This window comes from Rattus rattus, chromosome 6 (assembly GCF_011064425.1).
Source record: "Rattus rattus isolate New Zealand chromosome 6, Rrattus_CSIRO_v1, whole genome shotgun sequence".
NCBI classification, from domain to species: domain Eukaryota; kingdom Metazoa; phylum Chordata; class Mammalia; order Rodentia; family Muridae; genus Rattus; species Rattus rattus.
In genome coordinates, this window is record NC_046159.1 from 18,942,613 (window position 1) to 18,962,742 (window position 20,130).

Consider the following 20,130-nt stretch of genomic DNA (forward strand, 5'->3'; position numbering starts at 1 on the left):
TTGTGTTTCCCTGTGAGCTGAGCACTGAGCGAATGCAGAATTCAGTTGTAACTTTGCCAGTATGTCTATCTAGAGGCCTGCTGCCGTTTTTGTCTTCTATGAAGTTTCTTTTGCCAAGGAAGACAAGATTACAATTTTGTCTGACAGATTGAGATGGCATGGTGTATTCTTGGCTATCAAAATCCTCGTGTAGCATGGGGTTTTTATGGGGTGAATATTCACAATGTGGGGAAAGCATAGTACATACTATATAATCTCCATTACCCAAGTGTATGTACACTTGCAAGATCTAGAACGACACATCGAGCTGAGCTGCTTGTGACTGGGTGACTTTGTTCTTGCCCTCTTGTGTTTTGTTTCCTGTAATGCACATATTAAAAAATAAACGAAACCTTCTTTTAAAACTGAAAAAAAAAAAGAAATTCACAGAAACAAAAACCTTAGATCTACGTCAATCCATAAATTCTGCACCAATGTAAAATTGTAACTTATATTGCATCAATTATAAAGATTTCTACCAATATATGATGTGGCTCTACAATGTTTTGTTTAAGACTAAATTTCATAACATATCCCCTATTTGTCTATTCCTCTAATGTCTAGGATATTACTGTGTCCCTCCTTCTTTCTTCCATGCCCCCTTCCTTTACCTAAGGAGGAAAGAGAAGAGGAAAGGAAGGGTAGAAATCCCTGAGTCTAAGCTCGATAATTTCCTCCCTGTCCAAAGCTACAACATTAGCAAACATCCCTTAAATGACAACATATCTACAATTCATAAAATAACCAGAACCATTCACCCCAACCTGAAGGACTGGGACAACAATCTTCATTTGCTTGCTGCTAGCTTAATTGGGGTGAAGAATTCCCTTCTTTGGCCCAAAGAGAAATAGGAAAATTGGCTTTGTCAAAGGAGGGTAAGCTGGCATCATTTGCCTTCTAGTTCCTATGTGCTGAGAAAGTTCATGGCTGGCATCCTAACAGTAACAGTCTGAAAGGCTGGATGGGTGAGCTAGCGGTCTGGAAATGTCCTGGAAGCAAGTCCTTAGAGGAAACAGTTTCGATGTAGTTGAGGTAGAATCAAACATGGAGCTAGAAGAGGAGGTCCCAGAATCTCAGCATCGCAGAGTGTGAATCTTCTCGGCCTATCTTTCTCCTCTTTCATTGTGCAATACACAAACATCACAAGCACCACATAGCTCTGTAAAGACATTCTTATGGAGTGTGCAGGGTACACGGATCAGTTAATGAAGATCAATAAAGAAGACAACTGCCTTTCTTCATAGGTTAGTATGATGACATAAGATCACACTGCAGTATAATTTTCCATTCATGCCATCTTAATGTATGTAATAACAAGTCATGAGAATGTTGTACCCAATAAGTCATGTTGGCTGGATATACACACTGAAGTTTCAACCAGTTCCAGAGCTGTCTCTATGTACATAGACATACACATCACCCCATATACATCACCTACAGTGTTAATCACGTTAGTCTCCTACTTATCTGTAGCCAAGGTCTGCAGGGGTCTTCCTTTGTCATATATAGGTTGATGACTTTATGCAAGTGAAGGCAGACAAGATAAAATGAGGCCTGTCATTGGATGAGAAAGAAAGGAGGCAAGAATAGACTTTTTAGAAGAGAGGGAGAAGCAGGAGAGAAGGGCCAGAGCGAGGAAGGAGGAGCTGAGACAACAATGCAACCGTCGTTAAGATTAATCTCTTCACATTGATACAGGTTGTTATGACTATTTTTAAATGGGTGTGTACAGGATTTTTTTGCTGTCTAGATGGGCAAATTATATCTTACCAATTAGGTCAGAGGTAATTCTGCCCTTTGTTCTTTCATGTAGCAACTTAATTGAGTTCAAGAGAATGTGTGGTGGTGGGACATACTGGGTCTGTCATGGAATTGGGATCTGTATGCCTGGCGTGGTAACCACCTGCCAAGAAAACTGACTGATTGACTCTCGGACAACCCCAGTCAGAGGGAGCCGGAGAGAGAAAGCACAGAGCAGTACATGCAGAACCGGTTGGGATGAGCACCTTTTATTTTTTAATCAGAAAAAGTGGTACCCAACATGGGACAAGAATCCACTAAAAATTAAAGTTTTTCAGGCTGAGAAAGTTTTGTTTTCTAAGTAAGAGGAGGCCAGCACCATACGGAGTCACTTGATGTTGCTAGCGCAGGAATCTTAAACAAAGAAAGGAAGACAGTCTGCTGACAGGCTCACGTCCTCTGCTGTGAAAAGTACTGGGTACTTCTAGTCACAGAGAGATAAATAATGGAGGCTGCCTGCTCCCTTACCACATGTTGATTAGAATATGCTTTATTTAAAAGGCTGCTTTATTTGCTTTTAGAATACTATGTACAGAGATTGTCTGAATCACATGGGGATTTTCAACCATGATTCAGGACTAGGTAGAAATAGATAAAACTCTGTAACACCAGGCAGAGTGATACAGACATATTGTAGAAGTCATTACTAAATAAAGGCCTGATGTTCCAGGTAGAGAGCTTAACATATAAATGGTATTATTTTGGTCTAGAGGATACTCAGATTCTCTAACATGAGCTCCATGGAATTTGGGGTTAAAATCCTACTTTGACAAATTGTCTGCTTCTTAATGACAGGTTTTAATGAAACTGTGAATAAATTTGTTTTTATAGTTAGAAGGAGAGAGTACAGAGTTTATCCAAATCACGTGGGGATTTTCACCAGCGGTTTGAACTTAGAGAAAATGAGTCACTGACTCTAATTAGGGAGTGGTCGCATTTGCCTGTTATAAAATTGTTATTATATGAAAAAAGTATGTACACCAGGCAGACTGAATACAGACAAATAGTAGAGAAGTTATTAATGAATAGAAGTCTGACGTTCCGGGGTTGAGGATTTAGCTCAGTGGTAGAGTGCTTGCCTAGCAAGCGCAAGGTCCTGGGTTCGGTCCCCAGCTCCGAAAAAAAAAAAAAGAACCAAAAAAAAAAAAAAAAAAAAAAAGTCTGACATTCCAGGTAGAGAGCTTCACAGATGTATTTTCTGCTAAAATTTTAGTTTGGCAACTGGCTTACTCCTATTGGTATTGGTATTACTAAAAAGGTGATCAAATTGTTTTAGGAACAACTCCACTAAGGCCACATGGCTCATCAAGGCCAGCTAGCAAGGCTTTGTGGTTGTTTTTGATGTTTACTGCAATGAGAGGCTCATATTCTTTTAATGTGGGCTCCACGCGAATATTGAGTTCATTTCCTGGGAAGAGAGATTAGAAAAGTCCAAACAGGCTCATATAGTATTATTTAGTTTATCTCATTTTTTAAATTGTTTTAATTTTCATAATGGGTGTGATTTTGAGTCTTGTGGTTATACTATTTCTCTGGGAGAGAGAGTAAGATACAAGCTTATCTGGTTACAGACTAAGGAACACCGTATTTTGAGAGAAAGGTTTTGTCTTTGTGTTTTTTTAAAAGGGTGATTAGGCTTTGGACACCTTCCAGAGTTATGCTGATTAAATTTGATAAACTTAGAACTCCTGAAAAACTAAACTCAAGAGAACAAACAAAAAGATATCTTGATGCTAAAATTTTGTTTTGAGATTTATGTATTACAGAATGTGCATCATGGTGAAGCTCATCATCAGAATGCTGAACTGACCTGCTTGGATTCCTAATCTCAAGGACTTTTGAAAGAATAAAGATTTTAAACTATCCCCCACTGACCCTCCTGTGAGGACAAGTACACCTCACAGCAAAGAATAACATAAAATGTTTTGGGGATGTAGCCTGGCTATAGCCACCACAAACCATCTGGCCTTGATAAGGCCTGAGAAAACTCCTGAGAAAAAAATGAGAATTAGGGTCAGCTTGCCCCAGAAGGAGGGTGGCCTAGAGTTGAACTGAGCTCAAGTTACAAACCAATGAAATTGCTTTGTGTGACTGTTGCTAACTGCCTATGTAATTTTCCCTATAAATCCCTTCCCCTAATTGGACTCAGGGTCGACTTCTCTGTCTCCTGTGTGAGATACGTGTCGTCCCCAGAGCTCTGGTTCCTCAAATACACCTCTTGTTTATTACATCAAGAACGGTTTCTCGTGAGTTCTTGGGGGTTTCGTCGTCTTGAGATTTGAGTGGGGGTCTTCCCCACCCCGGTAGTCTTTCACTTTCAGTCAGGCCCAGTCAAGACAGACATCAGACTACAACTCCTTCCTTTTTCCTATACCCCTCCACCCATAAGAATATCTCAACACCCACATACAGCACGAAGAAGCTATTGAAGAGTCATCTCCCCGATTCCCTAAACTTTGAGAGGCTAAAAGTTGTCTTTCTAGAGAATTTAGAAATGCTCATAATTTAACAGGGAGCAATTATCTACATCATTACACAGCCATAAACTCTTTTAGTAAAAATCCTTTTATTTGTTAAGAAGCGAAATTTATAATCTTTACATTCATATAGAATTTATTTGAAACAAGTTTAGATATTCTTTGATATGAATTTCTTATCAGTTTAAAATTAAAATTAATATTGTTATTATCATATATAGGCATTGAGCATATATGACTTATTTGAGTATACAAGGCTTATACTCAGTTCTTTACTACTATTAAAAAAAGTAACCTGAGATGATTAAACATAGAAATTAAAGACCAAATAACAAATTCATGACTCATAGTTCACTGTTAGGGTATTTTTAAAGTAGTCTCATTAGAAAAAGCTGAGAGTAGTTAACAGACCACCGTACAGATTATATTACATAGATAGTTTTATATATTAGTTTATATAGATGGTTTTCAAAAATATCAGAAATCCACAAATGCGACACCTTGTTATTATTTGTTGAGACATGTGTGCCCTAACAGCTCCCCTTAGGTGGATTCAAAGAAGAAATTAAACATCTCCAACTCCAGGTGAGGTAATCCATTGCCTAAGGAGCCAGTGGGCAGGAATTGCCTGTTTCTTCTACAGATGAAATATTGTCCAAAGGAAGACACATTACAGAATAATCGACTGATAATTTCTGCTCAGCCAAAATGATCGGTCTTTCAAAATTCTGTTTCAAAATTCTGTGAGATGATCCTAAGCCAGAAAGCTGAAGACTTTCTCTCACGTGTTACTACAGGGGACTGTACGAATAGACAGTTGTCTCAGTTCAGGAAGCCATGTTAGGCTTCCTATATTTTCAGATAATATTGGTCGATTTCAGATTTCTGATGGGATTGGAACTAGTTATAGTCTCCCAGCCTACTCAGGCTGTTTGACGTTGAGGATACGTATTTAATTGGATAGGTATCAGATAATATGCAAGCTAGTCAGGATATAACATGGATTTTAAGCCTTCGTTAAGCTACAATAGATAATCAAATGTTCTGTTTAACTGATAAAATGTTTGATTGGGTGTTGGTATATTCTATACTTTTAAATTAGAAAATGATAATAGCTGTACATTTGAGAGAAAAGTCTTGTTAATTAGACAGAAAGGGTGAAGTGTAAGTTGATGTCATTATGCAGGTGAAGGCAGACAAGATAAAAGAGGCCTGTGGTTGAATGAGAAGCAAGGGAGGCGGGAACAGAGTTTTAGAAGAGAGGGAGAAGCAGGAGAGAAGGGCTGGAGGGAGGAAAGGAGCTGAGAGAACATGGAAGTTATGACGAGTTTTAAGAGATCGGTGTTTACAGGATTTTGTGCTGTCTAGATGGGTAAATTATATCTTACCAATTAGATTAGAAGTTTTTGTGTGGGGTGTTCTGTCATGTGGTGACTTACTTGAATTCAAGACAGTGTTTGGTGGCAAGACACATCAGGCCCACCATGGAATTGCTATGCCTGGCCTGGTAACCACCCACCAAGGGATCTGTGACTGAATGGCTGACAGACTGCCCAGTCAGAGGGAGCCTGAGAGAGAAAACATGAAGTAGTATGCACGGGAACAGGTCCCAACGATCACCTTTTATTTTTTACGACAGTCATATATCATTTTTATCAATTAGGAAGGAGACCATAGCTTTCCTTTTTCTGTGGAAATATAGTCATAACCCCTCCCACAGTGTAAAAAATTTCCTGTTTTCCATTTTGATGTCAGAATATGCTTTAAATAAACAGGCTTGTTTAATTGAGCAGTTCTCCCCACAATCCAATGTCTTTTTGAAACCATAGTTTTTCCTTCACTAGCATTTAAAACTTTTAAGGTGAATAAAGCACTATGTAATCTATTTTTGGGGTTTTTTATTCCCCTCTTTATCTCTTAAGCATCTCTTTTAGAGTTCAATTAAATCTCCACAATCACTTGTCCCATACGGTTATATTATATGCCTATAACATATTTTATAATATGGAAAAATGCTTCATTTTATTATAGACATATGCCAGACCTTGTCCGTTTTAATTTTGATGAGTAGTTTTACGATAGCCATAACTTCTAACAAAAGTCTCATTACAGAATCATCTGTTTCTGAAGCTAAGGCAGTTGCCCATTGAAATCCTGCATATGTGTCTATACTGTGATGCACATATATTAGTTTACCAAATTCTGTAAAACAGAAGACATCCATTTACCAAATATCATTTCTTTGGGTACCTTTAGGGATACTTCCTGTAGGTAATAAAGTTTGGTTATGTAATGAGCAAGTGGGACACTGACACACAATTTCTTCTTCTTTTAAATAGTGTTCCTCTTTTGTTTAAATCTTTGCTGTTAACATGGTGTTTTTTATGTAATTTTGAAGCCTCTAGTATATTTCCTATCAATAACTGGTTAATTTCATCATTACCTTATGCCATAGGGCCTGGAAGGCCTGTATAGGCTCTTATGTTTGTTATATATAGTGGATGACCCTTATGTCTGAACATTTCCTATAGGAGACTAAATAGTGGAGTCAATACAGAATCATACTGAACAAATTCAACAGCCTTTATTTGTAAAGCAGTCCTTTCTGCATATTGGGAGCCAGTTATTATAATAAGAGACTCTTGAAAATCTGGCAACACCATGAGTATTACATATGATTCAGATTTTTCAACCGACTTATAGGGACTCTCAGCCACCTTGCTTATATATTCTGGTTTATATCCTGCCTTTCCTGATTTATTAGCATCAGTGCAAAATGTAGGGGCTCCAGAAATTGGAATTCCTTTAATTATATTAGGAAGAATCCAATTCGTTCTTTTTATGAACTGAAGTTGCTTGCTTTCAGGTTATCTGTCATTAATCTCTCCCAGGAAATTATTTCATGCTTTTTGCCAAGATTCATCTTGTGTCCACAAGGAGGCATGCTCTGAGTTAGTAAATGTTACCACAATTTCAGCTGGATCCATTTCAGCTAATTGTTGAAGCCTCATTTTTCCTTTTCGTATCAATGCACAGACCTCTTTGTAGGATTTTAATTTCTTACTCTGTTTGCATGCTAAAAAATTATCAATTCTAAGATATATTCTTCCCTCTGCATGAGAATTCTTATAGGCAAATGAGTAGAAGGTAAGATGACTAAAATGCAGCCCATCTTTGGATCAATAAGATCTAGATGTGGATCCTGCAATTTCCTTTCTACCAAATCTAACTCCTTCTCACCCTGGGTTGATAAATTTCTCAAGCTATTTAAATCTTTATCCCCTTGTAAGGTTTTAAATAAATTGCTTAGCTCTTGGGTGGCCAAGTCAGTCACAGGCTGCAGCTGGTTAGTAGTTCCCTGCCCCTTCTGAAAATCATTACATGTCCTTGATTGGTTTCTTCTGATTTGCAACTTTTCTGGCATGACCTTTTGCAGACATGCTCTATATCCTAGACATTTAATCCAATCCCTTCTTTGTGTTTTTTTTTTCAGGGACTATTTGCAATCCCCAGCATGCAAGGTTTTTTTTTTTTTTCTTCATCGAACATTCTTTCCAGGATATCTATATCTGAATCAGCCAATAGGATATCAGCCATATAATGATAAAAAATAGAACGGGAAATTGTTGGTAAATCATCTCCAATGGCTGTTGTACAAAATATTGACACAAAGTTGAGCTACTTAACATTCCTTGTGGCAGGAATTTCCAATGATATCTTTTAGTGAGCAACTTCCACTGAAGATAGGAACTGAGCAAGCAAGCCTTGCCTTATCAGGTTCATGGACAAAAATTGTGCAAAAGCAGACTTTTATGCCCATCACTAGGATAGACCACTCCCTAGACAACAAGAGAGGCAATGGATTTCCTGGCTAGAAGGTACCCATTCGCTGAATAATCTTATTAATTGCTCTGAGATCTGTCAACATTCTCTATTTTCCAGACTTTTTTTTAATGGCAAATACCAGATAATTGCAAAGACTGGTGGACCCCTCTATATGCTGAGCCTCCAGTTGCTCCTGGAATATCTGTTCTAACACCTGTAGGGTTTTTATTGTTGTTGTTGTTGTTGTTGTTGTTGTTGTTGTTGTTGCTGTTGTTGGGTTTTTTGTTTGTTTGTTTGTTTGTTTGTTTTTGTCATACCCCATTGATCTTTCCAAATGGGTTGGTCAGGCAACCACCTTAGTAGTAAGGCAGTTGGTGTCTTCTCAGCAGTGGCTCCTTGAGGTAAAGCTAAATTGTCAGCCCCAACTGTATCTTGTTTATGAATAGCCTGGACAGTCTGTATCAGCCTTTGCTAATATTCCCCAGTGTAATGTTTTTATTAGGAGCCTGACTGGTTTTTGAGCCAGCCTCTGAAATTGGGGGGCCTATTAATTTGTGTTTCCCACTGCTATAACAGATCCCTTCTGAGAAGTCAGGGCTACAGCCACATATGGCCTTAATTTTCCTAGCTGACCTTCAGGTCCTGTTCATTTAAGCTTTGCTTTATTTTAGATAGTGTCCCAGCTCCTTGCAATCAGATGTCTACTTCTTGAAGTGGACAACTTTCAGGCCAAGATTTTGGAGAGATGATGGTGACATCTCTTCCAGTGTTGGTCATTCCTTCACTCTCAGTATTGTTCACTAGTGTTCTCAGCTTGGGCCTTCTCTATAGACGTTTTCCAAAATATTCAGTCTTGTCCCCCATTTATGTTTTGTGATTTGTCTATAGAATTTGACTTAGCATCGGTTTTCTGGTACCACAACTTCTGATTTTATAGCAGTGGTGTTTAATTGTCCTAAGGAAGAGAGCTCTTCCTGCTTGGGAGCCTGCAATAGGTAAAGTGTTGCCCCATTTGTCTATGTGTGCATTTGCTCTAGGTAGATCCCACTCTGAGGAACAGGCAGGTGGGGAGGGAAACAGGCTGTGAGTTGACAGTACTGACCTTGAGTCCTTTTGACTGGTGAGAGGTGGATTCCAGAAGATTCCCCGAAGCTCACAAGAGCCTTCTTACGTTTACAAAAAGATAAATCCTTCATAATTTGTATTTACCCAGCTCAGAACATCTTCCTTTACAGTTAAATACTTTCTTAGACTTTTACTTTTTTGGCAGCATTCATATTCTCAGGCCTAATACAAACTTTTCCAATCCAATTACTTACCATGAGACACCGGTTGGTGATCACCAGGATCAAAACCCTCAGAGACTTGAGAAGGATATATTGTAATCTAAGTGCTCTAGGTGTCATTTAAAATGACAGACTCACCCATTACCCAGACGGTCACCCCACTAGGACCCTGTGAGGTTGATGGCTTCCTTGGGGACGCAGGTCTCAGGACAAGATCAATCTTTAGCTGCTATGCCAGGCGAATCTAAGAGACCTTCCTGTGAAAGAGGAACTTAGGAGGCTGACTTGCTTTAACTTAGGCAATGCCAGGCATGCCCAGTGTCCCTGTTTGTCCTTCATTTAGGCCAGGACTCAGGAGCAGGCAAGGAAATGACTCAGACTTTCCCAGTGGATATCACCTGCAATCCGGGTTGAACCCTTTCTTATTGTGTATGTATCTTCTTGAGGACCTTCAGGTATCATTGCTAGGATTAGGGAGTCTCTGTCATTTTAAACATCTCAAGTTTAAGATTTTAAATGACATTTTCAGTAGGGTTCTGACAAGTTTAAAGGCTAGAAACTGCTAAGCATATCTGGGTGAGAAAATCTATGTCTGTTTCTACATATCTGCTCTAAACTGTGCATCTAGCAAACACAAAATAGGAAGCTAAATAAAGTTTTAATCATTACCTGTACCAGTTCTCAACATGACTTTATGAACGATTTTGAACACATTAAAAAATATGATTATTTGTAATGTTAGTGGCTATAAACTTGTATCTCGTGGTGATAGTAGCTTTTATAAGACTAGAACCAAAAAAAAGGCCTTATATAAATTTCAAAATATCTTTCTGAGATGGGCTACCCTGCTCATGTCACCTGCTGTTGCTCTTAAGAAAGATGGCGGTAAGGTTATAATTTGATCCTCTTTAGTCCCAAAGTCAAGATGGCAACCAGTCATGTGCTGTTCACCCATGTGCTGTCAGTTTGGCAGGCTTTCTTAAATAATCAATGCTGGTGTTGGTGGCACTGCCTCTGCCACTGCCACCCCTAATCCTGGGGCCACACTGGACAGAAGGTGAGTAGGGCTTCGAGGTGAGGAAGGGAGGGGACAGGAGACACCTGGAGCCCTGTGCTCAGTATGGTGAAGGGACAGTGGGAGTTAGGAGAGAGTACAGTTCCCAAAAGTCCTGTATATAAGAAAGTTCAGGTCGTTTGTCCACAGGCCTGCAGAAACTTTTAAGATCACAAAGGATGTTACTGCCAAGACAATGTGGTGGCCCTCTGTCCAAGGGGTATTATGGCCAAGCCACAGAACAAAGAAAGACTGGGCCCTTTGGACATATGGCTGGAACAGCACCTATTTAAATATATTGTGTAGCAGACATCCTAAGGGTAGCTGAGGATCAGGTTTACACTCGGTGTTGGTCATCTCACAGCTTAGAAGGAGCCCCAAGGCCTATTATGCAGTGCCCCGAGGGATAACCTGGGGTCTAACAGTAGAGAGTAGTTTTACCTTGGAAAGCCATCTCCAAATCCAAACGGTCCCGGGAACAAAGACTGGGTCTCTGTTCTGGAATAGTAGGGCTTTCCCTGGTATAACCTCAGCTTGGCAGGACCTAGGAAGGGCACCTGGTACCTCTTAGACTGTGGCTGAGAAATGGTGACATTTTCAGCTCAAAGGTGTGTTTACTACACTCCTTAAGGGGAGAGTAGTAAAGAAGTGGTCTCAGCACTGTTAGGGTCCCTCTCCCCGGGGGTGGGGACCCAACTTCTCTAGGTGTTTTATCAGTGAGAACAAAATCTATAAGGCTGTGTAAACAACTGAGGTTATAATGTCTCAGAATTTCATGGGATTAAAGTCACTGAAAGTCTTAAGATTAAATTATCCAAATGAATATACTGATTATAAATTTAGTGAAAACTGATGTCCTGTGGAAATCAACCTAGAAGCAAAACAACTACACACACACACACACACACACACACACACACACACACACACAAAGGTGAAATGTAACTGCCTGCCGCTTTCAAGCCCAGTAAAAATGAAAGTTTCTCAAAAGAAGCAGCAACTCCCACATATTGTTCTGTAAGGCTGACTGATGAGCGTTTTAGTGACCACAGAGGGTTTGAAAAGCTGTGGTCATCTTTAGCCCAAGGAAAAGAAAAAGGAAGAGAGAGAGAAAGAAAGAGAGAGAGAGAGGGAGAGAGAGAGAGAGAGAGAGAGAGAGAGAGAGAGAGAGAGAGAGAGAGGACATTTATTTGATGCACACTAGTGTTTCGCTGTATACATGTTGTGCATCTTGCACACGCCTGGTAATCATGAAGGTCCAAAGAGAGCATCAGATCACACGGGAACGGGGCCATCTCTCCAGCCCTCCATCTCTAGTCCTCTTAATAACTGGTAATTGCTCTTCTCTGTCCCTGATCTTGTCACTGTCCTCAGAAGACGAGCTCTCTCTGGAATGTATTAACAGACAGATAGCTTCCACCCATCCAAGAGCTAAGAGCATCACCAGGGAGCAACTGAGCCTGTCCCAAAGACTCCCCACTTTGCTGTAACCGTGTCTCCCACATCCCCACCAATGTGCTCAGAAAGTGTCTTCAAGTACGGCTTCCTTGGTTCTGTTTGGGGTAATCTAAATCTGTGTTTCTGGGCATGATCACTCATTTTTTCTCCAGAATAAACTCTTATACCCTTTGAAATGAGAGTCGTGCTTCTGCTCACAATCAAGGGTGACTCTGGGACCTGGACAGAAGAGCATACAGCCACTGTAGGAGAAGCCAGGCAGAGAAGAGGGAGAGGAGACAGAGTAGATATCAAGAGGCTGAGACTGCTGTATTCTGGAAGAGAGAGGGGCCCAACCTGTCCATGGCATGAATGTTGAGCACCTATAGATGGGGTGGAGACATGTATGTCTGTGTGTCTCTGTGTGTGTGTGTCTGTGTATGTGTGTATCTGTCAGTGTATGTGTCTGTATGTGTTTGTATCTGTGTGTGGCTCTGTATGTATATCTATGTGTGTGTGTGTCTTTGTGTGTGTCTGTGTATGTGTATCTGTGTGTATCTGTGCGTGTGTGTGTCTGTGTGTGGGTATGTCTCTGTGTGTGTGTATCTGTGTGTGTCTCTGGGTGTGTCTGTCTATGTATGTGTGTGTGTGGGTCTGTGTGTGTCTGTGTATGTGTGCGTCTGTCTGTGTATATGTGCATCTCAATATGTATGTGTGTTTATGTATGTGTGTCTATATGTGTCTGACTGTGTATGTGTTTATCTCTGTATATATGTGTCTGTGTGTATGTGTCAGTCTGTCTGTGCATGTGTGTATGTGTGTGTGTCTGTATGTGTGTGTGTGTGTGCTTTATATGTATGGGTCTGTGTGTTTGTGTCTGTCTGTGTATGTGTGTGTTTGTCTGTGTATGTGTCTGTCTGTCTGTGTCTCTATGTATGTGTCTATGTCTGTCGGGTTTTTTTGTGTGTGTATCTGTGTGTGTGTGTGTGTGTGTGTATCTGTGTGTGTGTGTGTCTGTGTGTGTGTGTATCTGTGTGTGTGTGTATCTGTGTGTGTGTGTGTGTGTATGTGTGTGTATGCACAAGAAAAATACAGCTGTGTTTGTGGTTGGATTGGAAGCAGAATAAGTTGTTTTCACTACCCAGTCTTCTTCCGTAAAGGAACCCAATTCCAGTAGGTTGAAAAGAAAAAGGCCTAAAGCAGTCCTCATTTGGGGAGGCTGAGGTGGGTCTCAAAGGAAGAGTGGGTGGACCGAGGATACATCAAAGCTGCTGGTTTTGGACATGAAATGGTGCTCTGGGTGGTGAAGCGTGCTGTCTCTGTAGGAGGAAGTTGGTGAGAGCACTGAAGAGCAGGGACCAAACAGTGAGTTAGCACAACTGTAATAATTGGCTGTCCAAAGGCCTGATCCACAGTCCTCAAGCAGTCAGTGTCCCTCCAGAAAGTATTGTTCCCCTTTTCTCAGTGTTCAATTCATTCCAACAGTCATCTGGCATTGGCCTTCCTGGGCAGGGTTGATTCACCTGAGAGCAGCATTCAGTCCTCCTTTTTCAGCACTGATTAAGTCCAGCCCCCCTCTTTGTTTTGGGAGGACCACCACAGCCAGAGAATTTACTTGAGTTTGTTGTCAAGGCCAGCTTTGACACCACAGGGTAAATCAAGGCAGGCAGTGAGGTGTGACCTCAGCGATTGGGGTCAGCACTGAGAGCAGCTGATGGAGTCTGTTCAGATACTGACCAACAAGGGCTTCTGCCTACAGCAGCCAGCAATAAGGAAAATGGGGAGAAATCACACACACACACACACACACACACACACACACACACACACACACACGCACACACACACACAGTGGTTAAAGCAAAAAAAAGCAGACTCCAGCAATTTTTTTCTCTTAATCCTCTTTTATAAAGATATCTTGCCCTTTGCTGCTCACCACAGCAGACAACCCACACATATCTCAGTCCCTTTTGACTATGGCCAGCCATAATCAAAAGTAAGAATTCCTGGTTTGCCAGGAGTCTTATGACCAAGATTAGAGCAGCTGCAAGCTCTATCAGAGCTCCAGGTGCAGACTTTGCAGAGAGAAAACAGTTCTTCAAGGTTTATACAGGCTTATAACAATTTCTCAAGTTCTACTTATTGACCTAAACATAGCAAAGACTTTGCTGAAACGCTTCACTCAAAGCCAGACACAAAGGCTTTACTGTCCGTACCACTGCATGAGTTTACAATACTGTGTACCGCGACCTAAAGGAAACCACGGCTTTCCCTTGTGAACATACAGGTCACTTGTGGTCAGCCTAAGTATTTTGCAGGGAATGTGGGAAGCGTCCTCCTAACATCTTACAAGAAGAAAACTGAAGGTATATCTGAGAGATGCAATTATACTTCAGCTATGCATTCAAAATAAAAATGTATGGCTCGGTCTCTACCAAAGAAATTAACTCTAGAGTCGCGTACAAAATGTTTGTAGGCGGAAAAAAAATGTGTAGACCAAGCTGTCCTCGAACTCAGATCCACCTGCCTTTTCAGCACGTCCTACCGGCCTGCGCCACCAGGACCGGCAAGCTGTTCTTCTCCAAATTTGTAATTGAAGCTTACCACTCATGACGTACTTGGCTACGTATTTCCTACTGGTCTGGGAGAAATTCAACTAAACAACTCTACGCCCCCTACTGACCTCTCCTGGAAACACACGACAACACCCAAACGCTCCTCCCACAACAACTACAATCTAGGCTGCTCTCATGCTCACACCACACTCACACACACACTACACTACATAATTACGCCTCTCAACAAAACATTCACAACACCAGCCCGGGGCAAACATGCACATACACGGGACTTTACTCACGCCTCACTCACATCTAACAAAAACAAATTCACCCACAATCTGTTCGGGACACTACTACTGGGACGCTTCACACTGACTCTAACACTCCAGGGACACAGTCAGAGTGGGAAAACCACTCAGCAGCAAGAAAAAACAGGAGTGGACTCCAGGGCGTCTTGCCCATTGCTCCTTTCATCAGCCTCCTTCAGATCTAGACACCTCTTTCTAGGAGTCCAGGCCGTAGGAGAACTATCTCAGCACCAGCTTTAGACGTCCTTGTCAGGGAAGATTTCAGAATTTCTACCCATCCATACATGCCCTGGACTAGGATGGGGCAAGATGTTAAACAATGCTACAATTTTCTGTTCTTTAAGTCAAAGGATAAGGAGGGCAGACAAATCCAATTCTCATGCTGTTGCATCCATACAAGGTGGTTACCTTCATTTCGTTTTCTGTTGTGGTGATAGAATACCTTCTGGATAAAGGCAATTTAAAGAGGGAAGAGTTTATTTCGGGTCTCAGTTCAAGGTCCAGCCCATCAATGCAGAAATGTCGAAGCAGTAGAAGCTGGAGCAGCTGGTCCTGTGGAATCCACCACAAGGAAGAAGGATGAGTGACGTGCATCCAATTCACTGTCTCCATTTATACATTGCAGAGTCTATAGGAATGGTCCAGCCTACAATTAAGTTGGCTCCTTCCATGTTCCCAAAGATTGGTTCATTCTAAAGAACTCCAAGTATGCTCAGAGTTATGTCTCATGGGTGATTCTATAAAGTCTGTCAAGTTGGCAACAAACACTTATCATCAAAATTTTGTTCCTTAAAAGATTCAAAAATTACAATGAGCATACATTCTGAAATATTAACATCGTGTTGTTCTGAATTCTGGAATGCTTTGTGCAAGTATTAAAATATTGATGCTGTTCAGAAATGGATTCTTATGTCAGCTTGTTGCTGGTTTTTCCTCTGCAACTTGTTAATCAGACTTCATCTCTGATTATCTGGAAGAAGTTCAAAGCAGAAATTGCTTCTTTGGACTTCATTCCGGAGTTTTAGTCCTAGTGTCTTGCTTCTAGGCCCATGGAGATGAAGAACACACTGGCAGGGAACATGGGAGAGAGCAAAACTCCCCTGGTGACATGTGGAAGCAAGAGACCACAAAGGAACCAAAGGTAAGATAGACACACCTCCAGGATCTTCCAACAGGTAGGCTTCATCTCAGAAACTTGCCCTCACCTCGATATTGTGAGGCTGTAAATCAGGAAGTCATGGGTGAAACAAGACATTGGTGGAGGCTGAGCCCTCAGGATCCAGTCACCTCTCACAGCACCCATGAATCAAATACAGAGCAAGCGTCCCACGCTCAGCCTCTGCAGGGCCCTTGACATCTGAACATAACAGAGGCCACATAGGACTATACCTAGGTGCCCATGAGTTCGGACATAGCCATGTGACTACTGTAGTCAGCTGAACTAGTAAGACTATCTTCCTGCGGGGCATTTTAAGAACCAGGATATAATTTCCTTTCTTCTCCTTATCACAGCAGACAACATTGCCAAAGCTACCATCTGCCTGTGCATCATGGGATGGAATGGAGGCAAACCAGGGACTCCAAGCAACCTCGGTGGGCACACTGTGAATTCCTACATGTTTGAAAGGAAGTCTGTAGTCCTCTCCCAACAATCTGTGGGTCTGTCTGTCTGTCTGTCTATAAGCATGCATGCTTTCTGTGTCATCCTCAGAACCTCACTTTTCAGGCAAACATCCCAACACCTGAGAAACAACTTGAGATCCTGTCTTAGGTCGGCCATGTCTCCCATCACTGTCTGAAATGAATCCAGCCTTGCCGTGTCCCTTGACTGAAGTCTGGAAAGACACTAGGCTGAGAGTAGCCAGTTCAGCTCCCTACACTTCTGACCTGCAGGCTGTCATAGAAAACAACGGTTCTTATAATCGATTACTAAATATTGTAATTTGTTTAACTGGAAAAAAAAGTCAAATGCAACTATCAAAAATGGACCATTTAGCAGAGGAAAATGTGGAATGTGGTTAGGAAATGGGGATTTCAACAAGAATTACAGGGATCAAACTCGGGCAGTCGGACTTGCAAAGCCAGCAGCATCTTTAGTTGCTAAGCCACTCCCTACTCTTTCTCATTTGTGCTGAATTCAGTGTTTTGTTTGGGATTAAGTTTTTCCCCACTTAATGTGTAATTGTGCATACATATATAAATACATGTGAGTTTACAGATGTATGAATATGTATGTATTTACGTATATTTAAATGTAAGTATATATCCTGAACGAAGTGCTGAAGGCTCCATACCTTTTCGATGAATGAATTTTGAGTGGAGGGGTGGGGATGGGGGAGGAACCGAGTTGTGCTTAGGCTGTGGAGAGGCTGAACCATTTCGATGTCCTGTACTGCTGCCACCTAAGGCCATGTTGATGTCTATGGTCCGGGCTGCCACCAGGGGCCGTGTCTGGGTCCCTGGTCCTGCTGCTGTGTCCACGGCCCCTGTGGCCTTTGTTACCACTGAAGGCCATGTTGATGTCTGTGGGCTGGGTTGTCTGGGAGGACTATGTTGGTGCCCATGACCCTTACTGCCACTGGAGACCATGCTGAGTCTGTGGAACATGCTGGCACCGGAGGCCGGGTGGATGTCATCATCCGTGCTTCCAGCAGATACCATGTGGAGGTTCGTGATCCGTGCTTCCGCTGACTGTAAAGGACAAGGAAGCTTCCTCTTTAGTGGTCCTGAGGACTGCAGACTCACAGTTGACAAAGAGGGACATAGAAAGGTTCAGTGACAACACCTAACCTCCACCTGCATCCCCCAAAAAGTAACAGTCTAAATAGGAAACCATCGAGAGAACTTTTAAAAATTGTGATAAGGACACTGAAATGTAGCTCTCCACAAATGGATGGCACAGGAGAGGAGAGGGGAGGGGAAGGCCCACTCCTCTTTAAGGGACTGGCTACCAGGAGTTTGACTGTACTGCAGTGACTACATGGACAAAAAAATAGGAGAGAGGAGGCCACATTGGTGGGTAATGTGTGTGTGCATGAGGGCGTGGGAGGGCTGGTAAGTAAGGATGATCAGGGTACATTGTGTGAAATTCCCAATAATCAATGAAAAATTATGTTTAAAAGTGGAAAAAATAAAAATAAAGTGTGAGAAATAAATGCAAAATAGTTTTAACCCACTAATAACTCTCCTGTTTGAAGCAATTTACTTTGATCTAATAAAGTAATTGAGGCCAGGTTATACATATACATATGTACATACATATATATCAGATCTGATTCTTACTTTTTTTCAACATTGAATAAGAATTTGTTAATTATACAAAATAGTGAGTTTCCTTGTGATGTGGCTATGCATGCACATAACGTGTTCTGATGACACTGACCACACTGCCCAGCGTTAATGGTACTGACCAGCTCATCACCTGCATATTTCTGCCCCTTCTCCCCTTATTTTTCTAAACGAATAGCCCATATTCTACTTTGGTTAAAAGAGGTTTGTTTTGTTCATGGTTTTGAAGAAGATTCCCCCCCCCCGAAAAAAAAAAGGAAGTGGACTGGTGTGGCCTCTGCTGAGGACTCAAGCAGACAGCATCCTAGGGACAGAAGCATGTGAGAGGGGAAGAACACATGGGGAACTGGAGCCAAGATGGGAGCAAGAAAGGACCTCCTACCAGGTCCCACTGCCTCCACCTCACACCCCTGAGGGTGAATGGGTGAGAATCAAGGGTGCAAATCAGGCATATCCAGGCATGTGCAATTTTCATTGATACTGCAACAGGACAATGTAGTTCTCAAAGTTCAAACTTCAGGATACACAATGTTACCAAAAAAGTCAAACACACACACACACACACACACACACACACACACACACACACACACACACATACACTCTCATCATATTCTAAGCAAGTTCACAGTGTTAGGTTGGAATGCGTTCTAAACTATCCCAGAGCATAAAAGACCCCATTGATGTGCATGTAGGGTCTTGGACCTGCATTCATTCACCCACGTTGATTCAACAGGATCCACTACAGCCATGTAGTAGAAGCATCAGGCGGGCTTACATCAGGCAGGCTTACACACTGGATGGCGTGTGCAGAGTGCATGGCATTCTTTACCCTTAAGAAGGAAGAAACTTTAGCTTGGTCTCTAGGATGCCTTCGAAAAGGAGGAAGATTTTGAAACTGCAGGGTTGCGTGAACCACTAACAGTTCTGGCCCCTATCAGCCCTCAGAAGAAGCCCCTGCTATACTGGGGTCCTGCTGACTTCCTGCTCACAGGACAGACTTTAACAAAGTCATGGGGAGGTCTGACCACTAGGGGGCAACATTGAGCTACTGGCTAATAATCAACAGCAGAGAGGACCTGGGTCAGCCAGTCCACAAACTCAATGACCTTGATAGACAGGAAGACTTGCTCTCCCAGCTGAACGGTGAGAGTCCTCAGGAAAAGAGCCAAAGAAACAAGAAAGGTGTTGGGAGAACCTGTGTCCTGGTGCTTTAGAGGGGTTCAGGGTTTTATAGAAGCCAACAGTTGAGAGGCTATAGACTTTTAAAGAGACAATAGATTTTATTTAGACTCTTAAAGTGCTGAAAAAGTGTTAAGACTGTGGGATTCTAAAGTTTTACTGTGTTTTCTGTTGTGGAATTGATATTAACATAAAATCTTGGAGACAAACAAGAAGGGAAAATTATGGCTTACTAGTGTTTTCTTTGTGGGTCAAGTGGATAAGTGGTTAATTTTGCTGGTCAGTTTCTTTTTCACCTTGACACAAGCTACAATTACCTGGGGGAGGGGAGGAGGGAAAGGAACATCAATTGAGAAAATGTACCCTTTAAAATGGGCTGGAGGCCTGTCCTCCAGAGTACTGTCTTGATAGATGTTAGATGAGGGGGTGGGGCATGACTAGCACATTGGGTGAGGTTTTATCCCAGGCCCGGTGACCATGGAAAGAATAAGAAAGCACACTGAGAAGAAAGTTTTGGGCAGCAAGGTTGAAAGCAGTGTTCTGTCAGGGCCTCCCGGTTCCTGCCTGGAGTTCCTGCCCTCAGTTCCCTCAGTGATGGAGTGTGATTAGGACACATAAGCAAAGGAACCCAACTTGTATTTGGTCCTGGTGTTTTCTCAGACCTGTAGAAAGCAAACTAAGACAAGGAAGGTTCAGGAAATGACAACCAATATTTTCAAAAGAAGGGAAAGAACATGATGAGGAGGGAAGGAGGGACAAAGAAATAGAGATTCCGGTGTGGCCTCCGCAGCAATGGCAAAGGAAGAAAATGCATCAGGTGAAAGAGGTCATCACACTAAGTGACTAGGGCAGAAGCCAGAGTACAAATCCGAA

The 20,130-nt window shown here is 41.8% G+C and overlaps 1 long non-coding RNA gene across 1 annotated transcript in view; it reads left to right on the plus strand.

The window, feature by feature from the left end:
• Window positions 1-17,942, plus strand: part of LOC116903207 — a 29,617-nt gene extending 11,675 nt beyond the window's left edge. Inside the window, exons 2-3 of the long non-coding RNA XR_004388260.1 lie at window positions 15,833-15,928; window positions 16,300-17,942. This is a non-coding gene — a long non-coding RNA (uncharacterized LOC116903207). The remainder of the gene's footprint in view (window positions 1-15,832; window positions 15,929-16,299) is intronic.
• Window positions 17,943-20,130: the final 2,188 nt, after the last annotated feature.